Below are 18,814 nucleotides of genomic sequence, written 5' to 3'. Positions count from 1 at the left end.
GTTCCAAAGGATTCTGTTCTCTACTTGGAACTGATGTTGCACAGTTTTTGTTTGGGTTCTTATCTAAATATTCAGAGTCTGGCAGTCTTATAAATTTGAATGTGATTTTTAATCTGCCAGAAATCATCAGCAATGGGGAACAAGTTAGTAATATTTTCACATAAAATGTGTCAATAGTTTCAGTTTTATATTTGGGCTGAAAAAAAAAAGCAACTTGGTGGAATTTTCAACCGTTAACTTGGTATTCCAAATCTCTGAGGAAGCTGGGATATGTGCATGTGTGTATATACATATTAGAAGAACCTCATCTCCCTCCTATAAATTGGAGTGAGACAGCATGTCACATATCCGACCTTCAGATCTATTTTGACTTTGAGAAGGAATAAATGAATACTTTTTTGCTGCACCTGAGTCAATTCAGACATTTTTATTCAAAGTCCATGCTAATATCTGTTCTTTCGCTACTGCCAGAGGGTAGTTTGAAACCAGAGTGTAGGTCAAATATGGGAAGGTGCATATTCACCAAGTTGACTGACGCTTTCAGTTTATGAGTTATAATACTTAAAGATGATATTCTTTTTCTCATGACTGTCTTAGGACTAATTTAGTACTGCTTTTAGTGACAGCAGTTTCAGATGAATTATTTTTCTTAGAGTCATAGCTCGAGTCCAGGTTGAGTTTCAAAAGCAGAAGAATTCCTATCAAGTTGCAAGAAACTGTGAAATGTAATTAGAATCAGACATAAGCTCTACTCAGAAAGACTTAAACTAGAGTTATGCAATTATTATCCTTTAGAAGAGATTGTTTGGTAGACTTACTTTCCATCTAAACTCAAGAAGAGTATAAGTCTTCTAACATACTTTCTCAAATAGCTGTGCAGAATATGCTGAAATAGTTTCTCTGACATTAACAGCACCTTGCTCTGGGTACCTATGTGCCTGGAGAGACAAAGGTTGTATCACCCTCTTTTGCATTTATTTCTTTCCAAACAAGTAGAATTTCAAGATAGGAAGCTGCCTTGGATGTTTTGTACAGCCATGGGATAACCTTTAACTATTGTCCCCAATAGATCATTAATTCTGAGATAACAGTTTTCTTATTATTTGCAATTGTTTTGCTGCTGTGGTTCACATGAGCATTTAAGAATGGCATTCCCACTCATGCTTCTTATTGCTGAGAACCATGAATGCTTCATAAATATCAGTCAACACAACATATCTAACAAAATAAATCAGCTTCACACATAGGACACACTTGCAGAGAGAAAAAGATTAAACTCAGCCCAGAAGTTGTTCCAAGATGCTAAAAACACCAAACTTCTGAGCATTACTTAGATACTCATACAGCTTTACCCAAAGGAGCAAGAGGGAGCCCATCAGTTACTATAAGATCCTCTTTCTGTTGCAGATGTCATAGTCAGTTCTGTGACAGATCATTTTTAATTTATTTAGAGGCTCATCCCAAATTACCAAGAATCATTTTCTGCTTTAAAAAAAAAAACAAAACTTTCTGTCTTGATGCACTGCCTATATTAGAGACTACTGTCTTTACAAGAAAAATGGCAGGAACTGAGTTTTTGAAACTAGGAGGAATGCAAATGCAGTCTTCCATTGTATTATGAAGAAATGCTGCTTTCAGCAACACCAGGAGAATAATGCATTCAGAGACCTTACCTTAATAGAAGGAGATAGAGAGTTATTAATTATGAAAATTCAAAATAAAAATTCTACTACATGTATTATACTCTGAGGAATTTGAAGCAATATGCAATATAACTCTTACAATACCAAATTGAATATTTTAGTATTATTTGGCATTCTATGTGCATATGTTGAATTTGTTTTTATTGTTCTGGATTTCAGAAATTCCCTTGGGTGAACTTGGAAATAGGAATTCATATCTGCGCCTTCTTGGAGGTCGGGTTAGAATGAGTGGTAAAAATGAAGATGAATGTTGTCCAACTGTGTTTCTCAAATTACTGGTACCGTAGTATCTGTGGCTGTATATTTTAATGATGCTAATGCAGATGTGCACAGTTAATAGCTAAATATTTTTATCCTGACAGATACCTTTGTGAAAAAAAAGTAACAACTTAAACATCTTGAATTCATTCTGAATTCCTTCCATTTTCTTGCTTTCAGTAAAGGTTTTACAGCTCTCAGCAACTCACATCGATAGAAATCTGCATGAATTAATATAGACTGTGTTGTAGGAGGAGACCTCATTTCCTCTCCCCAGCTCAGAAGGCTGGTACCCATTATATATTTTATTTTCAAAATTCACAGAAATAAGCATCAATGGAAAAGCACCCATGAAAAAAATAGAGAGAGAATATTCCCCACTCCTCCCCTTCCCTCCCCCCCCCCCCCCAAAAAAAAAAAAAAAAAAGGAAAATACATATTTAGTGAGAAGATATCTTTTTATATTAGCTTTTGGGGAAAAAATACAAAAATAATCAAAAAAAAACAAGGAAAAAAAAAACACACGCACACACAAAAAGCAAAAACAGTACATACAGGTAAGTAACATCTTGAAGAATTTAATTCTCCATGCAGCTGTAGTGCAGCACAAGCCAAAGAGTGATATTAGAAATTTCCTCACACTTACTCATTAATATACTTCAACTGAGCTTTGATATGGTTGAATTGATTCCTACTGCAAAATTCATATAAATGTTCAGGAGTTCTTCTCAGCTATTCAGCTGCATCACTCTGTTGAACATATCAATGTAACCAGAAATGGCTTTTAAAGTGCCTTTTGTCTGCAAGCAATTTTTTTTAGAACTGTGGGTGATTGGCTGTTGTTTTCTTCTCAATTTTTGCTTAACTTATCTGATTATCAGTATTTGCCCTTCTCATCTGAACTTTTCATGTATTATCTCTCTCTGTTATTTGTGCCATCAATTACAGATGAAATCAAAACTTTGTTACACACCTGGAGGGTCCTTCACAGCTCCTTCAGCCTGAGCTAAAATTTGTTTCATCGTTACTTAACTTTTTTTTTAACAACTCCCTTTCCTCAGCCCTTTCAGTATTTTAAAAATGCACATTTTTAAGAGATTTTTTTCCTCCGTAACTGGCAAGAAAAAAGGACTCTGAAATAGTGAAATGAAATGCTAATTTAATTTTTATATCCATTTCATCCGCTTCCTGCTTATAATACTTACTAAATCCAACTTAGAAATATGATTAGCATGATTGTTCTAAATAGTTTTTTCAGGGGCTTTACCATACATTTGATAAAAAAAATCTGACATTCTTAGATATTTCTGAAGAAAAATACTGGATTCCTTACATTATAAAATCTTCAGACAAAGGGTTTGATTTTATAAAGCGTCATTTATCTCTGATGCCATCAAAGTAATGAACAGTAATTACAGAATATGTAAAAAATGAGAAAGTATTTTCTTCTTTTCTGAATACCATAATATATTTAGCCTCCAGATATCCTTAAGAAAACAGCATCTCATCAAGGGCAACTAATGTTATTAATCAAAGAGGCTATTTATGACATGTGAATAAATGGCTTTCACTTTACACACAAGGACAATATAGATGATCTGGAGATAGCAGTTGTTTATCACATTGATTTATTTTTGTTATCATAATGCCATTACCTTGCCACTGATTCACTGAATGCAAACCGCTTATGGTTTCAAGGCTTATTCTGGTGACAAAATACGAGAGGCTTATGAATATTCAGAGGCTTTCCCCATGGCACTAACTCAAGTCTATTTATAGACATGATTTATGGAGCTTATGAGCACAGCTAGAATTTGAGTTGAACATTAACAGTCATTTTATGCATGACATGACAGTTTATAGTTCACAGCATCTCTGTATTAGAATTACCGGTAAATATAAATGATAGGGTTTTTTTAATCCATTAGTTTAAGATAAAAATCATAATTCCAGGCCTGCTAGCTTATTTCTCCTGTACAATTCAGATAAGTGGGAAGGAGGAGAAAGGAGCATGGGGGGAATTCACTCCAACTTGTCAATGGGAGATGCATTAAATCTTCTGGCTCATGGTCAATTTAAGAGTAGGTTTCACATCCAGCTACTATGTTCACCACTAGCTGGACAGAATGAAAATATGTGCTGAGTGCTGAATTCAGATAGAGGTCTAATTTCCCCACTTTAAGCTTTGTATATCCCGCTACTCACCAGAGTTTGTTTCTTGGTAACAATGACAACTCTTCTGAATACCCATGGCACCCAGAATATATTGACCTGTTTTGTTTGGCTGACCACCACAGCTAGCAGGGGGGTCAGAGGCTGAGAGAAGGAAATTGGGATAAAAAAGCACAAGGGCAAGAAAGAATCAGCAATATCGCTGGGAATGCCTGCCCCAGAGCAGTAGAGATCTTTGATTTCTACTGGGACAAGGAAGCAGGAAAAATAGGAACGGCTTGGGGAATGGAGTCTGTAATTAATCAGTAGTTATGAGTGTGGTGCAGCAATCAAGTGCAAGGGAATTTTATGTCAGGAATGAGTTTCAGGTATTGCAGGCAGAAAAGACGAAGATGGTCTGTCACTTCCATAGCAAAAGGAGTTTGATACATAACTAGGGATGTATTTGTCTTTTTTGGATATGGTTCTTATTTCCATAGCTGGAAAATAAAAAATGAACAGGCAATAGAGGAGTTTCCTCAGTGGCTGATCTTGTATCACTTGTGCTCTCATTTATTGCCATATCTACCTATAGGAACAGGGATTAGTAGGTCCTTCTATTTTACAGTTAGTATTTTTATTTTTGCATTTTGGCTGACATTTGTGAAGAATTTTCTCCTCTTCAGAAGTGTAGTTATTCTTCACTTTCTAAAAGGCAGCTTGGAACTTGTTCTTTCCCAACTTTTCCCTCTGAAAATATTATTTTAGGCACCTTAGGCTCTCAGTTTAGTGCCTACTTTCTTTTCAAAGATATTGTCTAGATTTCTGCATTTTACTACAGGCTTTGAATTTATAAAATGTTCATAGCAAATGTATTTTTAACTGTAATCACAGAATGAAGCATATCTTCCATTAGCCTCTGAAAACTTGGCATCACTACGGTACTTTATTACTCAAGAGTTGATTCAGCTTAATTTAGATTGCTGTTGAGAACCTGCCATGATTGCTTTTCATCTTTACAGTAGGTCTGTGTAGAATGGAACTCCAACTATATAATATAGACTGTGCATTCAGTATACTCTAAGCTGAATGAACTTGGAAACCATGCATCCTGGAGGATACCAATACATCTCAACAAAATCTGTATCTAAAAGAAAAATTATTTATTACCTTGTAAAAAGAGTTAGAGGCTCTGTCTAATCTGAAGACTCACAGTAAGTCACATAAACTGAAAACTAGAAGCAAAACACAGTTTTCACGAGCTTAACTTCTCAATGATTTTCTTTACATATCATGAGGTATTTGAAATTAAACTCTAAGGAAGTGGCCAAGTTAGATCATCATAAAAATCACAGCTGATTGCAAAGTCTGTAACACAGTTGACAGATGATTTTCAGAGAAATAAAAAACAGAAATAGTAGAAATAGTTTTTCCTCTGTATATACAACTAGAGAGAGAAGCTCTAAAATTCTGTATACTTTATCAGTCATAGGTCTCAATAATTGGAGGCATCCAGACAGAACTCAGTGACTTCACTGGGTCTTATGACTTTTCATCACGAACTGCAATAGATTTCTCAGCCTTATTCATTCTTTCTCACACCTGCTTGAAATTTTGCATAATTCGACTTTTCATGTTCAGTAAAGTCAAGAAGTATGAACTAAGAAAACTTCAAAAACTCTTTGAATGGAAGAATCATTCTTATCTCTGTCAGAATGTAGTCATATTTATACATTTAAATTGGTGTACATCCAATGATATTTTATTTTTAAGGAAACATTATTCATGTTAGAAAATGAATAGGATGATTGGACTGGATGAGGGATTTGGAAAATAAAGCTATAGTCAGAGGTTAAAAAATCACTGATCATTGATTCCATGCTTGTATAACTGTAAAAACAGAACCAATTCTATTGAACATCATTTCAAGAGCATGCAAAGCAGAAATAAGCCTCGCGCTTAGTTTTTATGACTTATTGACCCATTACAAGTAAATAATAACTACAGAGAGTGTTAAATGTTCATTTAAAGATGCTGAGAAAAGGGCTTCTAATTGTGTCCTTTTCCTGGCCTTTATCCATTAAGTATCAGGTTATTCCTTACTGATTGCCATGATGTCAAGCTTTTTGTGGTTTCGTACCACTGAATGTCATGAAAGGCACTGAGAGGCAGATGATTTTATTTCTAAGTCATATTTGTAATTGCACCAAAAATAATTATTCATTCTTTTCAAAACACATTTCACATTCATTCTTTTCTATACTACTTTTCTTTAAATATGGTGTAGATTCACAGCTCCTGCACAGGGACATGTTGAAACAGAGAACTTTCTATTCTTAGAAAATTAAAATCCCACATGTATACCTTGTGATTGTGCAGCTCAGATCCCATCTGCTCTGTGAATGTGGAAGAGATCAGGCCTTTATCTCCTCTCTTACAATTTCCCTTTTTATTTTTTCCCCTCTGGTTTGGCTTTTGTCTACAGGAGTGTTAATTGCCAATTACCATCTAGTGCAACCTCCGCTGACACCGAGCGGAAGTCTTCAAAAATAATTAGCTAAGGATTGGAAGAGACACAGAGTTAACTTCAAGGTTTATTAAGAGTGCTTGAGGTGAGAAGACAGTTTCTATGGAGTAAGAAGAATTCCTCTGAGTACTATGATTCCTTGGTTCCTTCTATTTTGGTGCTGTTCCCTGTACATGATCTCTGAAGTGAGTGAGTTCCTGAAAGCATATTAATATTGCTCACAGACAAAAAGAGGAAGCAATAACCATTGCAAATAGACATTCCTCAGTTAGCAACATCAAAGTTAATTATCAACTAAAGTAGCAGATCAAAAGAAAAACAGATGTAGTGTTCTAATAGTCATTTTATAAAGAGTGTGACACATATTTTACTGTCAGCTAGATATGTCTGTATCCAAACAAGAGGACTCAAGTACAAATACTACTCTAGAAGCATTTTATTTCCCAAAAGAGATAGATAATAAAAAGACAATATTTCAACAAACACCATTGAATCAGTTGGGATTCTGGGGGGAAAAAAATGGCTGACCCATGCAACCAATAGTTCTAAAAGTAATTTGTCACTGGCAACAGGAATCAGAGCTACAGGAGGAAGCTGAGATTATTTTTAGTTTTCATGCTAGTAACTAAATGCTTTGGAGAAGAGAGGCAGAAAATGTACCAAATGGCAGGAGATGGGAATAGGATGGTAAAATCCTGATGAGGGAACAAGGTTAGATACAGCTCCATCTCAGTGTCCTATCAGTAGTACTATAAATTTATCTGAATCTTCTGCATGCCTTCTGGTATTTCTGGCCTTAAAATGGAGTGTTCTCCATGTACCATAACTGAAGTAACAGAGATACAATTATGCCAAAAATCTTAAATTAAAGCAATCTTATTGCAAGATATTAAGGAAACATGTAACTCAGAGAACATGGCTATTAATAGATGGTGTTCATGCAGTGCAAAATGACAAAAATAAAAATAAATGTTTTGGAAAGCTCAGGGAAGCACCAGGTGCAGAGATAAAGCAGCATCCAAATAGGTAACAGTATGACAAAAACACAGTGGGGCATCAGTGAATGCACTGGATGACAGAGACATCATCAGCATTGTCGAAAAGAAGAAAGCAAAGCTAAAAACACAGAAAAAGTAAAATTAGGTAGATAAAACATCATAATGACAGTTAAAAGCTAACTACTAATGGAAAATATTTAGGCTTAAAATTCAGTGCTACAGTTAAACTAACACTGAATACATGAACTTTATGACAGTGGATATGGGACAAGAAAATTTCTACAAATAGCTGCAAAATCTGAAGTGTATTTAAAATATATATATGTATAGCAAGACTTTGATAGTATGTCTTCTGACAGCATGTCACAAATCCTTACAGTAAAGCTGATAAAAATGACAAAACATTCTGAAGGACTGGTAGGCTTTCAGACATGGTACTGGGCAGAGCAGTTTGAGGACTGCATTCCCTGCATCAGAGAGATTTTGGCAGACTGGGAGCTCTGTCAGACTGGCTGCCTGGCTGCTCATCTTGGTGCTCTTGGATCCTAGTTCTTAGTAACGCCTGTGTAAATTCAGAAAGAAAAGGAAATCAAAAGGCAATGCTGAAATTGGAGAAACTAGAATCTGGGTAAATTACACAGTAACTATTCATAAACACAGAACTGAAATGATTAATGCTACCAAATACCAAAAAGTGGAAGGAAGACTATACTTCAGAAGACCTCAGTGTAGAAGAACTGACTTTGTCAAGTTATATTGTATGAGATATCCAATTGCCTTGTTGGACACTGCAGAGTAAATACTAATGTTTAGGGTGAAAAAAATGTGAGATAAAACTATCAGTAACACCATCAATGTAAAAGCGTATCTGTACTAATGATCAGGGAATGTTCCACTGCCTTTAAGAAATATTCAGGAAAAAAACATGACACAACCGTAATAGATAAGAGATACAACCTCCCCAATCATTTAAAAAGAATCTGAGAAGAAAATCTAAAATAAAATATAAATAGGATGGAACTGTATTTAACCAAAGTATCATATCTGGGACACTTGCTAATCTCCTACTGTAACATGAACCTAAAAATAACAACGAACACAATCAAATTGTGAAGTAAATCCAGCGATAACTCTTCTAATGTGCATGCAAATGCTTTGAGACATGTACCACACAAACAAGCAAGAGCTGTGGCTGACTGATTTTTGAGCCAGACTCTGTAAGTCTAGTTGCCAACTCTCCTGCCCCATGTTGTGATGCGAATTAGTAGGCAAATTTGCAGTGCAATGCCAGTGAGTCCATCCTTGGAGCTTTGCCTTAATGAAAGGAACAGCTGGCACCTTTTGTTTCAAGGTCTGTGCAGCAAGCTAAACCGAAATACATACAAATGGAAACATAACATCAGGCAACTATATTTGTTTTTAGGGCTAGGAAATAGAAAACAAGAACAAACTACCAAAAGACATTTTAAAGGATACTCCCAAACAATTTTAAAACATGCTAGTGAAGAAAGGGTGCTGTGAGTAAGATCACCGATTTCCTTTGTAAAGCAGCCCTGAAGTACAGGGATTTTGAATGGATAGTTCTTCAAGCAAATTAAAACAGAGAAATATGGAAAAGCTAGTAGTGAGATAATACTGTACCAGTTCCAAAACAAGAACTTAAATCACCAACGCTACCGTAACAACAGAAACAATTAAAAACAAAATCCCAGCTAACTTAAGGCACATACCTGCTATTCTCTCAGAGGAACTGGCCATCAGGGCAGAAGCCTCACTCCACATCTGCTATATGAGAACAGAAGATGTGCCAAGAATATCTTGAATCTCTTCTAAAATTGAAACCTCTGTCCAGCAAACCAGTAACATCTGCAGCTTATCACTGTGACTCAAGGAGCAAAATTCATTGTTCTCACACTGAATTCCCCATTTCACATCTGAAAAAAATCACGCATGCAAAAACATGAAATTTTTGTAAAAAATTTTTGGAAAAATTCTCTTCACAGAGATTTCATTTTTCTTTGTGGTGGGACTACCCAGTTTAATTTAAACTGAAAATTTTAATGGGATCATTTCAAATAAAAAATTGAACCAAAAAATCTTTCTCTCTCTTTCTCTTTCCCCCCACATATATGCATATCCTCATTTTAGATAGACCTTTTTTTTTTCTGAGTTTCTTTTCACTGGAAAAAATATCGAAGGAAAATAGCTTCTAAATTCCCATAATTTCAGTGGAATACTGCTGTCAAATGTGTTCGTGTTGAAATGGCTCTAACAAATTCAAGTGCATGAATCCAGAAAGCTGATGAATAATCATTGTATGCAGCCGAAACAATCTCTTTATTATAGACTGCTGTTTAGATATCAGGGAACCAGGCGATCTCCCAGACACTAATGCAACGATCATTTCTGGACCCAGTAATGAAACATTCTAGGCACACAGTGCCAAGCTGAACAGTTTTACTTGCAAATTTTAATTGGAGTAAGTCTTGCAGTTTGCCTAAGAGAGGAACTACCTCCACATCACAGCAGATGATAGGCAGTCTCGTGGCCACACTCAGAAAAAGCTGAACAAATCATGCTATTAAACTGAAAAAAATAAATAAAACAATGAAAATAAAATACATTTTCTCCATTTAAATAGCCCTCTCAGTGAGAGTCACTCTCAGCACTTCTGAGCAATATTGGGTGTCAGACTGTGTGCTTACCTTAGCATAACCAAATATCCCTTTACAACAGACATACGTAACAGAAAGAGATGTTCAAAAGTCAAAGCCTGCTGTAAGCAGCGTATGTAAAAATCTGACAAAAATTCAATTTATTTATTTATTTTTTAAGAAAAGCAATGTGCTTGGAAGGAAGTAATACATTAAACAGATAATAGTTACACACTCATTCATATATGACAGCAGAATGTGGATATATATTATACCTAAATAACTATGATTTATTCATAGAAGAATCCTGAGGAAAAGAAATTTTAATTTAATGCCTAGTTGTGTCTGTTAATTGCTGTTGAAAGAGGGAGAAAGAGGAAATGAGAGGGAGAGAAAGTTTTTCTGCAGGTTTATTTTAAAATGGTAAAACTTCTGAACATAAACTGCATACATAAGGAGCTTATAAAACTCACAGTGATATTATTCGTGTTGATATCATGTCAGTGAAATATTTGAAAGTAAGCTTTACAAGACAGAAGAATCTTTATGACATGTAACATCTGACAAATTAATGGCAAACAGTGATATCAAGAAGTTGTGAGGTTTGTTTGGAGAGTGTTTTCTGTTGTGTATTAACTCCTGTTTCTGGATGGGCAGGGATATAGGAAAGGGGGTGAATGAGAGTTTCTTCCCATAAACCTCAGCATCGAGTAACATTGCAGGAATGACAGGTTGTGGCATATGCTCTTCCAACAATAACTATCAAATTTTGTTCATGATACTCAGAAATAAAACACGGTAATTCACCGGGATGAACAGAAAAAAATTTGCTGACCCTACTACTACTTATAATATTAATAGAATAAATTCAAAGCCAGCAAAGGACACATTTACAGAGGTAGGTCTGCAGACAGGTGCAAGCATACCATGTAGGAACAAACTCTTTTCAATTACTGTTTATTTTTATCTAACTGCGTCACTCCCAGAGAGGAACTTGGATGTGCCTGCACACATACCAAAGAAAGGGGCAGTGACTACACATTTGTCACAGAACTCAAACAATTTTCTTCTTTACCTCCTCCTGTAGAGTAGCATTAGTAAGAAACTTAAGGAGCTTGTTAACTGCACATGAATTTATTTCCATAGAATATTTTGCACTGATTGCTTCAGCCTCTTTTCATCTCTTGTGTATTCCTGAGCCCTTCAGAACACACGGAGTAGACCCAAGGATCTGTGAGCCCCAGCTCTAAGTACTCTGCACAGCTCTCCTGCACAAGAATGATGTAAAATACTGTACTGAGCTCAGTGTAAGAGCAAGGTAAAGTAACACAAACAAGTGTAAGAGCAGGGTGAGGAAAAGAGAAGCACTGGTAAATCATTCATTCTACTGGATGGAAGAGTCAAGTACATTGCTAGCCTATTTCCGTATCCTTTAACAGTGAAAGGTTGTCCCATTAAAATAGGGAAGGTCTGAAGAACACAAAATGTATGTTTATACATAGTCCTATGAGTTATTCCAGATACTCTGAAAAGCATTCTGCAGCCAAAAGGTAGTGCTACTCATCCTCATTTTATTTTGTATTTATTTGTCAAGAATTCAGGACAGATTTTATTTTAATGCAGCAATAAAGTGCCAACACTGCATCAGATCAAACAGAAAGCTTGCTTTAAATGAGAGAGTTAATACTATTTTGTTCCTGTGTTCCTACAGACTGAAAATTTGTTAATCTATAAGGTAGTGGAAGCAAATAAATTAAAAGCTTTTCAATGTGTGCTTGTGTATATCGATAATATTTCTGTAATTACTATGTTAAGCACCATAACTTTCTAAACATGCCATCATCCTACTTTCTTCAAGGGCCCAGATAAAACCTGTTGCCTCACAGATCCAAACAAGATACTACAGAGCTTAAAATAAATTAAATCACATTGTCTAGTAAAGAAGAAAGGATACACGTAAGAGAAGATGATGGGAAAGAACAGTTCATTTCACTTTGCTATCAGATATTAGCTGCAGCAGTAAGATTATTGATCTATATATGCAGATGAATTGCTCTGTTTTGAAACTTGTTGAATTTCAGTTCATTTTGTAAAACTTGTGGGTTTATTTGAAGCGTTGGATGTTTATGTATGTCAAGACGTAGGTCAGTAGTTACAATCCTTCCCTCAACATTAGAAATCTAAAGCAAATAGATGTGCTTCACAGCTCAGGATGCAATCTGTCACAGTAATAAAACTTACCATACTGACAGAAGTACAATATGATATACAATAAGCAAAATATGATATAAAATATTATACTGAAAATTTGGAGCAATTCCTATTGATCTCTACAATCACATATGGTACTAACATAGAAAAGCAAGCAACACTGTAAAAAAAAAAGGAAATAAATGAAAAAGATATTAAAACCAAAGTAACAGTATAAGATTCCTCCTTTTTGCTTTAGTTTGTTTTCTGGAGAAGCAAAATACCCTATGTTCTATAGCACCTGTGTAAGGTGGATGCTATTACTATACACTGAAAAAAGAACATCGGTAGCAGTGGCCAAAACCTTTTACCATGCTGCATGGTAACTAGACTATTTGTCTGAGAGATGAGTGAAGGGAATTCTTGTTCTTCTGCAAAATGAGAGATCCATATGACTCCCTGAGAATTTGTAATGATCCTTTCTGTAGGGGTAATGGCTCAGCATCTCTTCTTGTACTTCGTCCAAATTCACTGGTAGTTTCAGAAGCCAGGTCCTGTGCCCAGGTTCACAGTCAGGACTTTGGAATTTGGTCCCTAAGACTCATCTATCTGTCACATCTCTCTCTCCTACTGCACTTGATTCTTTACCTTTAATCTTTATAAAAGTTATTTAAGATATTTACATGTCATTCAAACCTCAGGTAGTCATTTAAATGGGCATAAGGGTGTAGGTGTGAACAAAGGGATAGATGAGGCAAGAAAGAAACCCAAGAATTCTCAAGACCCAGTGCCTGGACTTCATTACAAAAGAGAATGTTGCTCTTTGATTTGAAAATACATTGAATTATTTTAAAAAAATAAAGAATGCAATTCTTCAGAGCTATGTTACAGCCCATCATGGAAACATGCAGAAAGACATGGCCTTTACATCTCTCTTCATATTCAGGACTCATGATTCTGGAGCTGCGTTCGTATCTCAGGGGTATCAGAGCACATTAAGCAGTACTTTTTATTCATAAGATATAAACCACTTACCTAGCTGAATCTGAACTAATTTTGAAATGAGACACTGTGAGGCCTCTGTTTATATGGCATGACTGATATCTCACCAGGATAGAACAAAAGTGATTTGACTGTTGTTAGCTTAAGTGTTTATTCTTTATGTTTCTGCAGATCACATTACTAAGCGCATGTGAACTACCTGGTTAACTGGAAATGATTCAGCTGAGTTGAGAAGGATCAACAAACTCAGCAAAAAAAAAACAACTTAGGAGAGAAAGCTGTAGATTTTCCCCAAAGTGCTGAATAAGATTCTTATGGCTTAAGCTCACGTCTCATAGATTCACTGGGTTCTCATCCATTCAGCAAGTTTTCATCATAGTGAGACTTCTGCCCTGTGTGATAATTGATCTGAGCAATCAATATCCCCTTTATACTTGTGGGCTACAGCTGTAAATTTCTAGGCTGAGAGAGTCTGCATTTAAAAATGCAATGCAAGAGCAACTTCCTCTTCTTCCTAATCTGGATCAGAACAAAGTTACTGACCAAGAAGAAACCAGCTCAGCATTCTATTTAAAATATTCAGAGATTTCAGAGATCTTCCACTGTTACATTTCTTTTTTAAAAATTGGGGTTTTTAATTCAATTTTTAATAAGCAAAATCTTTTTCCAGTTCTGCATTGAAAAGAATGCCAGTATAAAAAATCAACTTTAGATCTCATAAGTTCCTTAGCCTTACCAGTGATAGAAGAATCCTCTTCTTAAATTCACCATGAACCTAAGTTAATCTTATTCTGTCATGTGTTTGTTCAAAGCCTGGTAGAGTAGGTATGGTGTATTCTAAGCAAGATGAGCAATAATCAAGCCAAATTTGTTTCTTAATGAATTTGTCTATATTATCTCTACTACATTCAAATTATTGTCCTCGTACACATTGTTTCTCTTTTCTAAAATGAGAAACAAATTGTTCCAAAAGATTTCATGCAAGAGAGATTTTTACATTTTCCTATGGATCAGTCATACTTCCAGGAAGGATTTAATTTAACTTGTACACTAAATCAGAGTTAATAGTACTATGGTACCTTCCCAGAAATACCATCATACAGAATTACACTTCCAGGAAGACTATTGCAAAAACATGGCTACAACCCAGCTGTTCAAGAAAGAGTCAGATCTAGATTCAGCCACTTCTCTAATCAAGGAAAAACATCACAAATGTGTCTTGCTGAGCATCCAGCACTCGGAGTTCAGACATCTGCTAGCTTCCAGTGCTCTAGCAGCTCCTGCTTTGTTCTCAAGCCCCGCTTCACTGGAAATCCCTAGCCTAAATCTCAAAAAAACAAATCTAATTCATGCAGGCCTTGGAGAAATTGTCTGGGAAGGAGGGGGTAAGCCTTTTATCTTGTCCTCCCTGCAATTGCAGAAAAGCTCCATGGTATAAAGCCAACAGATCCGGGAGTGGAAGATGGCTGTATGCCCTGGGGCCATGTCACTTCATATGGAATCCAGTTCTAGTGGAGAAGATGAGTTTTGGAGTTGCTCATGACAAATCCAGTCTGAGTAGGTGTGAACTTCAAACATGGCTGTAATTTGCTAACTACATTTTGTATTATATTTTGCATCATTGTATTTTGCATCTCAAGAGGAAAATTATGACCAAGGAAGAACCTACGTATCCCCATTGGTTACAGAACAAACAGTAATTAAGTGTAATTTCACTATGAAGCTTTCTTTAATGAGAAAGTATATAATTTATTATTAGTTAACAGTAAACAGCCTTGTATTGTTTAAAAATATACAGTTGTATATTTTGTTGGGTCATCGTACACCAAATTCTTTGACTGGATAACCTAGGAAATTATTCTGGCAGCTGCTTGTACACTGCTGTTCAGGCTGCGGAAGGTACTGTAACGTCCCATGGCACTTCCTTCTGTTTTGTGTTAAAGTGCTTCCTTCCTACATCATTACGTATAGAAAGTAAAGATTTGAGAACATATACATATACTGCATATGTGACATCAAAACTCACAACAGCATCATCAGTACTTGGCAACCTGAACGTTTGTGGGAAGAAGGAGAAATGACTTTTCTTTGATCGGTAGAACAATTCATCAAAATAGCACCAATTTTCACACGTCAGTGATTAATACTAATGGAGAAAGTCATTCTGGTGTGACTCCCCTGTGAGATAATCAGCTTGGACCAGGCTGAACCAATTTGGAACAAACAAGATATGCCCCCACTCCTCTGATCGTGAATTTATCTGTTCTTTCCCCAGCTGAAATAAATTAACAACTAAATCATGCACAGCCTATGTAGGTCACATAGTTGATGTCCTACCTACTTCAGCCTCCTAAAAGAATTCATTTGTTAATACTTAGCAGCTGTGACAGTCCCCCTGCACTGGAGTCATCTGTCCAGACCATAACGTAGCAAAACTGGCTGCTTCTTTCCAGCAGGAGCCATTTCCGAAAATCGGATGAACAGGTGTTCTTCACATCCCTGAGATCTGGCTCTGTGCTATGAGATGCCATTTCATAGTCCAGCTGCACTGCTTGCTTCAGATACACCAGGGCAAAACAAAATGCTCTGTCATTATAATTTCTCCAACAGAGTGTGGGTGTAAATAATATGCCCACATTAGTGAAGCTCAGGGGATCTCCATGGAAACATTTAATCGCTGACATTTAAGCTCCTGGTGCTGTTAAAGAAAGCAGCTGACTCCTGACCTATTACTAATGGTTTATAGAGGTAGGAAGCAAGATTTTTTGCCTTGACCTGGCTAGAAATGATAGAGTGACAGCATATGATGCTGAATCTTTCCTCTCTTCCCTCTTTCCCCATCTGAGCATAGCTTGCACTTTTATGATTTTTTTCCTGGACTTTTCTCCATCATGTCATGTTGGCACTATATGGGATGGGTCTGACAGAAAATGCAAACCTCCCAGTTCACCTTCTAAATAGGGGGTGTAAGTTACACAGTTGCAAAGCAAGTAAATCCAGGAAGGCCCTCAGAGCACATAGGTTAAAATGACAGAGATCCATGGAGGAAGTTATGCTTAGCTGTCATTGCAGTCATCACAGTTTCCTGAGTATGTGCACCCACTGATCCACCCAAATAGTTTCACAGGAACCTCTAGTGAGCACATAACCTGTGCAAGCAAGGAATCAGCTTTCAACAGTCATTTCTGTGTTCACTGCACTTTGTACTGTTGTTGCCTCATTCCTGGTACCTCACGTCTATGCAAGAGACTGTGATCTAGAAATTCAGACTGATCTAAACTTTTTACCATTTAACAGCTCTTCCTCTGAGTTAGAAGTGATATCCAAGCCTTAAAACAATTCCATAGGTGACTTTGTTTTGAACTGAGAAGCATCTCTAGTAGCTCTCCGTTACCTGAGTCCCACTCTGTGTTACCCTATTTCAACTGAGATGGTGATGGTGTCCTGGGTGTCCTGAAGGCAAACAAGTCTGATCAGCTGCGCTCCATCCAGATGTTAATTAGTCACAGTTTCAGTCCCAGATTTAGGGCTTATTTTATGTTTTCTCTGTCTTTGTGTTGTCCTTCATTAGAAAATGTGATCTGGCTTAAAGAAAACTCTTAAGTATCTGGCTTTTCTTGTGGGAAAAACATCATTCTTTTACTGTCTTTATTCCAGAATAATTCACAGGATTTGTTCTCACTAGGGTAACCACATATAGCTCCCATTACATCTAACTGAATTAACTGGATGCAGAAAAGATAGAAAGTCTTACATCCCACATCATACAAATTAAATGCTGATGACTGCTTGGCCCGTGCACAATTAGATTAACTCCGTGTCATTCCTTGTAAAATGAAACAAAGCATTCATGTTACACAACCCTCTATTATGTGTGCTGTCTCAGCTATTTTATGGCATTTATGTATGCACGTGGTGATGTAGAATTTGGAGATTTTCTGTTTTCAAAATTTTTCCTTATTAAATGGTAGTCTTAAGGTGTAGTTAAGGCTGACTCCAAAACATTAGCAGTTTAAGTTTATGTGGAAAGTACTGTTTACTAGAGGACTACTACATTATCAGAAACTAATATCATAGAGTCATAGAATGGCTTAAGTTGGAAGGGATCTTAAAGATCAGTGAGCTCCACCTACTTTGCTATGGGCAGTGTTGCCCCTGATCAGATCAGACTGCCCAGGGCACCATCCAAGCTTGCCTTGAATGCTTCCAGGGATGGGGCACCCACAGTCTCTCTGGGCTGCCCATTCCAGTGCCTTACCACACCGAGTAAAGAATTTCTTAGCAACATCCAATGTAAATTTCCCATCTTTTAGTTTAAAGTCATTCCCTCTTGTCCTACCATTATCAGACCCTGTAAAAAGTCCATCTCCCTCCTTGTAAGCTCTCTTCAATATCCTGAAGACCACATTGAGGTCTCTCCAGACCTAACAAGCCCAACCCCATTCCCCACAGCAGGGGTGCTGCAGCTCTCCCTGCTTCTCATCTTTGGGTACTCATAACCAATGCAAGGAACTGTAGCACTGACTTGCACTGCCAGTGCAATTGGTAGAAGGAAGATCTAAGAAACCCAAAGCCAGAAAATTAAAGATTTTGGCCTCATCTAGCATGCATCCACTGAAAGACCTTAACTCGCTCCATCTAGGGATGGTGTTTCTTTTAGTTCATGTTTTTAGAAATCATAACCCAATCACACTTTTTTTTTTTTTTTTTTTTTTTTTAATTGCTCTTTAACATAACATTGGAGGCCTCTAAATGCTTAGAATAGGCTGCCTTATCCATATAAGAGGTGTATAAACATGTTCAAAGGAAGGGCTCTTCTAGCTGTCAAAAGATGAAAACATACTATCGTGCTCATTAGCAGAACTTGACTATTTTGAGTAGGATATGCATACATTTTAGCATTGAAGGTCCTGACTTCAAAATGCAGCTTGAAATGCAATCAGTCAGTGACAGTCATATGTCACTTGCCTCAGATTTTACACCGCATGGTTCTAAAGGACTTGTCTTCTGATCTTACTGTGAGAGGTTTTTTCAAAAGCACTGTGCATTTATTTGGAAGCCACGTGGTTGTTCTGTTTTCTGATCTCATTACTGAGATGACTGATTTTGGATTTTTATTTTTTAAGAGTGTGCCTCCAGAGTGGGGTTTTTAAAATTGATTTATCTTTAATTGCTACCCCTTAGTTATACCTCAAGATTTTGAAGCTATAATCTGGTGTATTGAAGCATTGTTTCTTGCATGCAGCAGAGATAAGAAATAAATTTATTATCTAACATCTGTGTACTCTCTTAATCATCAGTGATAGCCATTACGTGGGAGGGGCGTTGGGG

Source organism: Lagopus muta, chromosome 1 (assembly GCF_023343835.1).
Source record: "Lagopus muta isolate bLagMut1 chromosome 1, bLagMut1 primary, whole genome shotgun sequence".
Lineage (NCBI taxonomy): Eukaryota > Metazoa > Chordata > Aves > Galliformes > Phasianidae > Lagopus > Lagopus muta.
Note: the sequence above shows the minus strand (reverse complement) of the source record.